This window comes from Olea europaea, unplaced genomic scaffold (assembly GCF_002742605.1).
Source record: "Olea europaea var. sylvestris unplaced genomic scaffold, O_europaea_v1 scaffold855, whole genome shotgun sequence".
Lineage (NCBI taxonomy): Eukaryota > Viridiplantae > Streptophyta > Magnoliopsida > Lamiales > Oleaceae > Olea > Olea europaea.
In genome coordinates, this window is record NW_019266999.1 from 314598 (window position 1) to 326559 (window position 11962).

General features: G+C 35.5%; 1 pseudogene; it reads right to left on the reverse strand.

Annotated features, from left to right (window-relative positions):
* Window positions 1-9790: 9790 nt before the first annotated feature.
* On the reverse strand, window positions 9791-11962 carry LOC111391882 (annotated as a pseudogene).

Here is an 11962-nt window from a genome sequence, read left to right on the forward strand (position 1 = left end):
CTGATGTTATGATCCTACCACCAAATGAAGCTATGTGACCATGGATGTCACATTTCTAGAATCTGATACATTTTACTCCAATATCCAATTTCTCCTTTCAGGGAGAGATTCAAGGAGAAGAGCCGAATTGGTTACGACTAGATTAGGCGGACACTTGAGAAGGAGAAGTCCCAATCAATGAAGAGTAAAAAACTTCCTCAAAAGAAGAGACAAGGAAAGAACCTCTGACATCTGAGACTAAAATTGAAGTCTCTCACTCCTCGGTAGTAGACCCACGTCCTGAGAATACTCCTGAGGTAAGCATCCCTACCACTATACCATCTAATACTATGGATACTTCTATTGGGTATACCTTACCTTTTAGGCACAATCGGGATAAGCCATCGAATAGATATTCAGCAGATATTGAGGAAAGGAGGATGAGATATCCATTTACTGAAAAGCTACCCGAACTTCTCAAGAAATTTGCAGACACACTATCTACGTGCCACAGTTCTACCAATGTTCAGGAGGCCTTAACGGATCCAAAGTGGACTCAGGCTATACAAGAAGAAATGGAAGCATTAGTGAATAATAAAACCTAGAATCGGGTACCATTACCTAAAGGAAAGAAGACAGTAGGGTATAAATGGGTGTTTTCCATCAAACATAAGGCAGATGGATCTGTAGAATAATACAAGGCGAGATTAGTAGGAAAAGGCTATACACAAACACATGGAGTGGATTATCAAGAAACCTTCTTTCCAGTGGCCAAGTTAAATACTGTTAGAGTTTTGTTATCTCTTGCAACAAAACCTTGATTGGCCCTTGCGCCAATTTGATGTAAAGAGTGCCCTTCTCCATGGCAATCTAGAGGAGAAAAGTTTATATAGATATCCCATCAGACTATACGGCATCTCTAGAGACGGAGGTGGTATGCAAACTCGAGTGAGCGAGCATTGTACGGACTAAAGAAGTCGCCTCAAGCTTGGTTTGGATGCTTCGAGGTAGTAATGAAAAATATGGCTTCCAATAGAGCAACTCCAACCATACGTTGTTCCTAAAACATTGACAAAGCAAAATAACCGCTCTAATAGTCCATATGGATGATATGACCATCACAGGGAATGACAAGAAGAAATGTCTCGACTTCAGAAGCAAATTGGCAACTGACTTTGAAATGAAGAATCTAGGAGGACTGAAGTATTTTTTGGGAATAGAAGTTACAAGATCACGACAAGGAATATTTTTGTGTAACGAAAATATATTCTAGACCTACTATCAGAAGTAGGATTATTGGAGTGCAAGCCTCAGACATTCCAATTGCTCAAAATCACAGGCTTAGAGAGTATTTAAACCAAACACTAGCAGACAAAGGGAGATACCAAAGACTAGTGGATAAACTTATCTATTTGTCTCATACATGCATTGTCCAAGTGAGGATCATATGGATGCAATAATTCGAATAATCCGATATTTGAAATCATTTCTAGGGAAGGGTCTCATGTTTTTGAAGAATGACCACCTAAGAGTTGAGGGCTATACGGATGCAGATTGGGTAGGGAATATAAAGGATCAAAAGTCCACCTCAGGCTACTTCACCTTCATTGGAAACCTAGTTATGTGGAAAAGTAAGAAACAAAAGGTGGTTGCATTGTCAAGTGCAAAAGCTAAATTTCGAGGGATAGCCAAAGGACTTTGTGAATTCCTTTGGCTCAAGAAGCTACTAACTAAGATTGATTTTGGACCTACATCTGAGATGGATCTTTAATGCGACAATAAAGCAGCTATTGATATCTCTCAAAATCCAATCCAACATGATCGTACAAAACATGTGAAGGTAGATCGACATTTAGTCAAACAAAATCTTGAAGGAAAAATCATCAGATTCCCATTTGTTAAGTCAGGAGATCAATTGGCAGACATACTTACAAAAGCAGTTTCGAGCAAAGATTTCTGCAACTTACTAGACAAGCTACGCATTCGAGATCGTATGCATTAGATTGAGGGAGAGTGTTGGCGTAAGCTGTGCTAAAATCATACTAAAATCTGCATTGAGAGATTTTAGCATCAACTTTAGAAATCTTTCTCTATATACACGGATCCCCCTTTATGCTGGCCATAGAATATGTATGGACCATATTTATACTTAATCTTTTCCCATTTATAGAGAGCACTGTTGTAAATTTTTAAATACAGAAATGAAGAAAAAAGAAATAATTCAGCCATTACATTAAACTGCCAATATGAAACACATACTCGCAAACTGATATTTGAAACTTAATCAAATTTCAATGACATTGGACACATTCTCGTAAAACAATAGCAGGCATTTGGAAAGATTTTAATGAACATGGACTCACTTTCACACCATATCATTTAAAATTTTTTCCTACAAATAAATATAATTAATCATTACGTCACTTAAAAGATGCAAATGTCATTCACTTAAAAGATGCAAATGTAATGACACTATGCTTGGCAAATGACGGTTAGCAAAAGTAGGAGTCACTAGAGTAATATTTCTAAATGCAATTACAAGAATACTGAAACAACACAACTTTATGAAAGTTCTGAAAATAATATCCCAACAACTATAATATAGAGAATCATAGAGAGCAGACACCAGTTTCATGCATTATTTAATTTTGCACAAGACTAATACTCAAACTTTAATGCTCTATTGAATATGATATTAGAATTTAATTTTAGAAACAAGATATGTGCACTTAATACTTCAAATTTTCATGCACTCCACATGTTTGTAGCATGATCATATTGAGCAAAAATTGACAGCATATAATATAAGCACAAAAAATTCATCTTAAGATTGTTGGATAAATTGTGTATAAATTATATTCCTTTTAACCAAAAACAAGTGCATGCTAATACAAGTAGAGTAACAATTTACCGAAATCATGGTATGTGCATAAAAATGAATAAATCTTGGCTTACTCAAATGTAGAAAATGCAGAACTTCGAATGAGATAAAATAAAGTGACGTATGCAAATGCATATCTCTTGAAGATGGTTTCACCCCTGCATTGTTGGAAATAAAAAAATTATGGGATGAAAGAGTAGAGAGAAAAATTCAGAGAATTATAAAAAATACTTGTATTCTATGGCTTGGCTCAATAAAATGTCTCAAGCACAAGGCCTTTTATAGGTACAAAGGATCCCAAATACATTTTATGAACTCAATAGATTAATTAATGACTTTTTCTACATACATTGAATAATAGGATACAAATAACCATTTGGATAAATGATTTAAGTAAATGTATGAATATTAAATAAGCTACTTCATGTATCAAATTTAATTTTTTTCATCATTCATGAATCAAGTTTAATTTCCAACACCCCTTCTTAAAAACTTGATTCCCTCTTGATAACTCCAATCCAAGTACGCAATCTTGCAAAATCATCATTCTTCAATGGTTTGGTGAAGATGTCCGCTACTTGATCATTAGTCTTCAAATAAGCAAGCTCAACTTCTTCGTTCTCAATGCACTTTCTAATGAAGTGAAATCTCGTATCTATATGCTTGCTTCGATCATGGAACATAGGATTTTTACCCAAAACAATAGCTGACTTGTTATCAACATAAATTGGTGTAGCTTCATTTTGAGGCATATGAAGCATCTCCAATAATTTCCGTAGCCAAATGGCATGACAAACACACGATACATCGGAAACATATTCAGCTTCACAAGTAGAAAGGGTCACAATGGGCTGCTTCTTTGAACACCAAGTGAAAGCGGTGTTACCCATGAAAAACAAAAACACAGTGGTGCTTTTTCGATCATTAGTATCACTAGTCCAATCACTATCACTATAACCATGAAGCTTGAATTTGTAGAAGAAGAATAAGCTAAGCCATAATCAAGGGTTCCTTTAATGTAGTGAAGTATCCTTTTAGCAATCTCCAAGTGAGTTAAAGTTGGTGCCTCCATATACCGGCTAACAAGACCAACACCATAAAGAATATCGGGTCTTGTACAAGTCAAATATCTCAAACTTCCAACAAGCTTTCTATAGAGAGATGGATCCACTTTCGTGCTCTTGTCATATTTTGATATCTTTGTTCCACGTCCAATGGGAGCATTCACTGGATTGCAATTTTGCATTTTGAATCTTTCAAGAACTTTCTTTGCATAAGCTTCTTGAAAAATAAAAATGTCATCTCCATTTTGTTTTACCTCAATTTCGAGGTACTATGACATAAGCCCAATGTCAGTTATCTCAAATTCTTGAGCCATCATTCTCTTAAATTCATCAAATATGTTTTCATTGTTGCTGATGAATATCAAGTCATCAAAGTACAAACACACAATCATAAAACCTCCAAATGCGTCATTTTTAATGTAAAGAGCATACTCATGTCGATATTTGATGAATCCATGATCTTGAAAATACTTGTCAATCCGGCTAAGTGCTTGCTTCAAGCCATATAGCGCATTCTTCAACTTCAAAACTTTATCTTTATCTTCCTTGACAATATAACCCAATGGTTATTGAACGTACACTTCTTCTTCAAGATATCCATTCAAGAAAGCGGACTTGACGTCCATTTGATAAATTTTCCACTTATTTTGAGCTGCTAAGGAAATGATTAATTGAATGGTTTCCAAGCGAGCAACGGGGGCAAAAAACCTCATCATAATCAATGCCATACTTTTGGCTATAGCCTTTGGCAACAAGTCTTGTCTTTTATTTCTCTACTTCTCCTCGAGTATTTTTCTTTACTTTGTACACCCATTTCACGTCAATTGCTTTTTGCCCTTCAAGAAGAGAGACTAGCTCCCATGTATTATTCTTTTTTATTGCTCGGATCTCCTCATCCATTGCATGCCTCCATTTCTTATCTTCCATTGCCTCTTCAAAGTTCAATGGCTCGGTGTCAGCGAAGAGACAAAACAAAGATAGATTATCAACAATTTCAGTTTCTTCATAAATCTCTGCAAGATTTATGATACGACTCGATCCTTCAGAGGGACTATCATGAGGAGATTGAGGAGAAGGAGAATGTGGTGGAGTGGCATCTTCACTTGCATTTTGGCTAGAGTTTCCTTCTTGAAAAGGAAATGTAGAACCCCAAATAATTCTAGACACCTTAGTGGCACTAAGACATGGATATTGGATGACTAAAGTATACTTCAGATTTTTAGTCTCATTTGAGACCCATTTTCAACATAGGAAACATTCGATTTGGAAAATGATATCTGAATAAAAGTTGTAGCTCTTTGAGTTAGCTTTCCAATACACTTTGAATTACCTCAATCGGATATCGGGAGAAGAAGTTATGGTAGAAACACTAAAAGTTGTACAGTGTCAACCGGACTACAATCGGTCGACCGAAATTGCCTTAATGAAAATTCTCGTTTTTCTCTAGAATTTAAATATTTATTTTCATAAATTATTTTCTTAAAGGGCCACCCATGTTTTTGGTAATAAAAACCCCACTAAATTGAAGCATTTAACCTCAAACTTAAATGGCACCCATGTTTTCTCTCTTAAATGAAATTTGACCCTTCATTTGCTTTAAGTTACGGGATATTTACCTATAAATAGAGACCTTATTTCACTCATTCTTTCTCACACCAAAAACATGAGCTTTTACATACTAAAGAAAGTTTCCAAGAGAGAAAAAAAGAGGGAGGAAAACTATTTTTTCTAGAAGTTTAAGAAATGTTTTCAAGCATCAATTTTCAACGGTTTTCAAACATTCAAGGAGTGCATTTCTTTCAATATCCAAGTTTCATCGAAGTTTTCAATCCAAGTTCTCAAAATTTCAAAAGCATCAATCAAGGTAGGTAGAGGTGCAATGTGTTTAATCGTGTTAAGTTATAAGTTTCGATTCATGTTAATGTTTGTATGTCAAATGGTACTCCGGTACGGCATATTCCTCTATGTTAATGGTAGTATGTCAAATGGTACTCCGGTACGGCATACCCCTCTATGTTGAAGAAATGTTCGTATGTCAAATGGTGCCCTCAGGTACGGCATACCCCTTCATGTCAAATGGTGCCTCCGGGTACGACATGTATGAAAAGTTATAAAGTTAATGTTTTGAAATGTATAGCTTGATCACGAATGCACCTATGACACCTATTGAGTTTTTCAACTCATGGGTTTAATCCCATCTCTACAGATTGAAAGAATTCTACCTCGAGCATGGATGGAGTAGAAGATGGAGAGTGATGCAACGAGCCCATGGAAATCCGGTGAATAAGTGATTTGGATTTATTTTTATGAAATGTTTTCCAATGTTATTTCTTTAAAGTTTTGAATAACGCAGAATGCGAGAACAAGTTATGTTTTCTTCAAATAAATTACATTTTGTTATTTTGAAAAATGATTCAGTGTTTTTGTTTAAAGTATTTAAAGTATTGTTATTTAAATTATTATCCGAAGATGTAAGCTTCCGCTAAAACGTATACACTTGTTACTAAACCACCGGTTAAATTAAGTAAAGTAAGTAGCGTTTCGGTCCACTGGAGGTCGGGGCGTTACAAGAAAAATCACGTACTCTTTATTTTTCGGAACATTCCAATCCCACGAACTTCCTTAGTTGAATTTCACAACTCAAAACTTGTTGCCTTTAGAGTTTGCATCATAACCCATGAAAACAAACTTCTCACTTTTCTCATCAAGTTTTAATCTCTTCTCATCTGGCACATGAATATAGGCAATACTACCAAAAACATGCAAATGAGAAACATTAGATTTCTTACTACTCCAAGCTTCTTGTAGAGTCATGTCTTGAACACTCCTCGACGGGAAAAGATTAGAAAAATACAGGAAACATGCAACAGCCTCGGCCCAAAACTCCTTCTCCATACTCTTGCTCTTAAGCATACTACGAACCATGTTGAGGATGATTCTATTTTTTCGCTCCACAACACCATTTTGTTGTGGTGATCTTGGAACTGTAAGAAAATGCCAGATTCCATTGGTATCAAAAAAATTGTTAAACTCCTTGGAAGTAAATTCTCCACCTCGATCCGTCCTTAATGCTTTGATTGAGTTACCACTCTCATTTTCAACAAGGGCTTTGAATTTTTTGAATGCACCAAAAACTTCATCTTTCGTCTTCAAAAAATAAACCCAGGTCTTGCAAGAAAAATCATCAATAAATAGTAAGAAATAATTTAGTTTACCATGAGACGGTGGTTTGATTGGCCCGCACATCCGTATGAATAAGTTGGAGTGGCTTTGTTGCTCTTGAGGTAGATTCCTTTGGAAAGCTTCTTCTAGTTTGCTTGCCAACGAGGCATCCTTCACAAAGTTGATTGGGATGATTAATTTTTGGCAACCCATTCACCATTTCTTCATTCGTCAAAGTCTTCAAGCCACCAAAATTCAAATGACCAAATCTTAAGTGCCAAAGCTAAGAATTCTCTTCAACACAAGCTTTTAGACACCTTGGATGGTCAACATTAACATTGAGTAAAAACATTCTATTCTTCTCCATTGGCACCTATGCAATCAATTTATGAGAAACATCTCTCAAAGTAGGGTAACGATTCTTCAAGTGAATGTCATAGCTATTCTTAAGTAATTGTTCCAAACTCAAAATATTAGATTTTAAAGTAAGTACATAGTAAACTTGAGAAATCAAAAGATGACTTCCATTTTTAGCACGAATAAGAACATCACCTTTGCCTTTTATTGGAACTTTAGGTTTATCTCCAAAAATAATGCTGCATTTTACCAACTCATTTATTGTTGAGAATAACTCCTTGTTGCCACTCATGTGATTGGCGGCACCAGTGTCAAGGTACCACAATTGTCTATCCTTTTCTTTTTTGGTTGCCAACAACAACAACAATTCTTCATCTTCATTTGTTTCAACATAATTCATTCTTTCTTCATTATTGGTGGTGTCATCCCTGCATTCGGAAGCATAGTGACCATATCTATGACAAGTGTAACATTGAACATTAGGCTTGTCATAACTTCTTCCGTCACCTCTCTTGGAACCATAGTTCCAACATCCTTGTCCTCTTGATTGATTGCTTGATCCATCATTATTTAAATTTTGTTTTCCATCATTTCTTTCATTACCACGACCATAATTTCCTACGCGAACATGACCACAACCTCGACCATGAATTTGACCTCTTTCTTGAGATCGTCCTTGCTCTTTCTGATACCACTTTGTTTTCCATCATTTTTTTCATTACCACAACCATAATTTCCTCCGCAACCACGACTACGACCTCGACCATGAATTTGACCTCTTCCTTGAGATCGTTCTTGCTCTTTCTGTTGACCTCCCAAGAAGACATTCGTTTGAAGAACTTGAGCCACCGGTTCTCCTTTTTTCTTCAATCTTTCTTCATGTGCTTGCAAGGACCCCATGAGTTGATCAAGGGTCACGGTATCCAAGTCATTAGACTCTTCAATGGAAATACTAACAAACTCAAGTTTTGAGTCAAGCGATCTAAGAATTTTCTCGATGACACGACTTTCTCCAATATTCTCCCCGTACCGCTTCATATGATTGACAATGGAAGACACTCTAGTGAAATAGTCAAAGACAGATTCAGACTCTTTCATGTGTAGAGATTCGAACTCCCCACAAAGGATTTGAAGGCGAACCTTCCTCACTTTTTCAATTCCCTTGAAATTGTTCTCGAGAATCTCCCAAGCTTCCTTAACTTATGTTGAGGACGCAACTTTCTCGAATATGGCTTCATCTAAGCCCATGTGAATAATAGAGAGAGCCTGTTGATCTAACTTGCGGTACCTTTGCAAGGCATTCCTTTGAGCTTAACTTAAAGCTCATTCATTCTCTGGTTTATCATAGCCTTTTTCTACAACTTTCCATGCCTCTTGTGAGCCGAGCAATGCCTTCATGCGTATGCTCCAATATCCATAATTTTCCTTTGTTATTTGGGGAACAACAAAAGGAAATGAACTATTCATCTTTGAAATGGCTTTGATACCACTTTGTTGGAAATAAAAAAAATTATGGAATGAAAGACTAGAGAGAAAAATTCAGAGAATTCTCAAAAATACTTGTATTATATGGCGTGGCTCAATAAAATGTCTCAAACACAAGACCTTTTATAGGTACAAAGGATCCCAAATACATTGTATGAACTTTATAGACTAATTAATGACTTTTCCTACATACTATGAATAATAGGATACAAAGAACCATTCTGATATATGATTTAAATAAATGCATGAATATTAAATAAACTAATTCATGTATCAAATTTAATTTTTTTTCATCATTCATGAATCAAGTTTAATTTCCAACATACATGAGTGCTAACAAGATAAATGGACGTCCGTCTCCAAAGATACAATGTTTCTTTCAAAATTAATATAGCACAATATTAATTTTGTCGAACGAATCAACGTTTGACTGCACTCTTTTGGATATGAACATATTGATCACAAAATATCGAAGGCGAAGCTCAAAAATAATTTGGAAAATTATTTTGGTGGAATTTAGATAAGGAAAGAATTAGAAATCTATTTATTAGGAATAGATTTGGAGTGAAAAAAAAAAAAAAGGAATTAAGAGGATTTTATTTAATGATTTTAGTGTGTCTCCTTGAATTGTTGCATCTTTTGGCAAAATTAATATCAACCATTACATCACATTATTTCGAAATTTATGATCTAGTTTGCATCTTATTAAAAGGCCACACTCATTCGAAACAACTCTTTGATATGCACCATTTGCATTTGAGGAGTCATGTCTAGTAATCAAACCCATAAAAAACTTTTCCAGTCTACACATTTAAATCATATAATTTAACCATTAATTCCAACACGCATTGTAGGCTAGAAATATTCAAAGTTGGTTTGGGAGTTCTATTGCAGGGCATTATCAAGATCTATTAAAATCATAGGTGGTTCTCGAATAATTTCTATTACAAGGCGTCTAGCCACTACCTAGGCGGTGGCTTCTGCCACGGAAAGACACGCCAGAACCTGAACTCGACGGTGCTGGGGTGGCCGTGTCGACCGGCTCAGAATCTCTTGGTTCTGATCTTGTTGAAGTGCTTCTACTCCCATTCAGGCGACGACCTCTCCCCCTAAAAGCTACTCCTTCCGCAGGGTCGTTTCTGAATGGAGAATTAATTTGGAAGCCCTCTCCCCAGAATGCTACAAGTTTATGACTAGAGAAAAGGATTAAGGAATAGAATTGATATCACCATTGCAGAATTTAAAAAATAAATATATTTAAATGCAACGATGTTTCATGGAAATGGAGGATACATCCAACGAGGAGTCTTTAAGATATTGTTTCCGGTCTTAAGAGGATAAAGAACTGTCAAGAAGTAGTATAGATGTCCTGCAGCAATCCCACATAGCTTGTTTCAATGGATTTCCAAGAAACAGTTCTACTACTATCATATAGTAAGCAATGTAGAATCCCTGCAATTAAAATAAGCCAAAATCACTTGTACAGTCAACATTTTTTGTGTACTAATGTTGGCGAGAAGCTCGTGTAAAAACTTGAAATACGAAAATGAAATCTTGTTTCCACTTAATAACGTACCTTTAACTCAAACAGACCGTGTATATTGATACGAGCATTTGGAAATTCTCGACCCCAGACATAAACAATAACAAAAACCATGGATGGTCCCAAGAATGGTGTCCACAGGTACGGAATAGCTGCCATAACCTAAATGCAAGTAAATATATAAATGATTACATTGTCTGTCTAATTCAAATTACTTGTATTACCTTATTATTCGAATATAAGTTCTTTTATTAATCAAATTCTTGTGTTGTTTAGGAATTACCAAGAGCGAGGCTGCTCCAAATACATACATCCACACCAAATCTGCCGTCCTCTTGTCAAAAGGCCCCCTTTCTAACTGAGTTCCATAGTACAATCTAAAAAGATAAAAACATAGATTAACATTGTACAGTCTCAGAGATAATATCCTAAATTTTTAAAAACTTTATGACAATCATTTGTACGAATATAGCAATTAACAAATTACACTTTCTCCTTACATTGTCAAGAGCCTGAATGCAAAATTTAAGGAAAATGGACCTATGAAGAAGAAGGGTGTGATGAGCCTCCAAATCTACATTAAAGAAACAAATGACATTAAAATATTGAATAGGCTATCGCAGATCTGATATTATTCAATTATCTTTGCTTTGATATCACGAAAAAATTAGTCCCATGAGAATAAATATGAGAATTACCTGAAATCTTTTGAACACATCTGAGTAGAGAAGTGCAATGTTCCGAATGTTGTAAAGCTCCAGAGTATAAGCGCCTGTGGCGAATAAACAGGCCACAGCATATGTCTTTGTTACTGGTGGTATCGAGTTATAGTATCTGAGAAAAATGAAATTTTTAGTGAGGCTGATCCCGGTACCATTATACTGTTCAGGCATACAATATAAACTTGAATAACATCAAGAAATAGACTAAAATCAGGCTTGCCACGAGATTCTTTATATAATTTTAGGGCATGTATAGTTTAAGTCCTAAGTAAATCATCCCAAAAAACTGTTATTAAAAAAATAAAGAGAGCAAGAAAGTTCTTTGCCATAGAGGGTGCCTGAAAAGGATCTCTTTTCCTTCGGTAAAATACTATCTAATTGTTAGGAGTTCTAGTCTCAACCACATCCATGGATGTAACCTTAGATATGAAGCCGTCGGCTACTCGAGAGACGGTGCTGAATCCAAGACAATAACAAATAAAGTTTTCCCCCCTCTAAAGGTTTGATTTTGATCAATAGAATTTTACATTTACTGATCAAAAAAGGTAAAAATTGTTGTTCCCCTCTAAAAGTACAACGGGATAATTTAAATTCACTGGAACTATACATCGAAATTCATAGAACAACTAAATATATGTCAGAATCATGCTCTAATACTAAACTAGGAAAGAAAAGAGGACTTACTCCAACGGTGTAGCCATTGTTAATTACCCAATGTTCTTGCTTAGTGAAGATATATGTGAGGACATTAATTTCCTTATGTATCTAC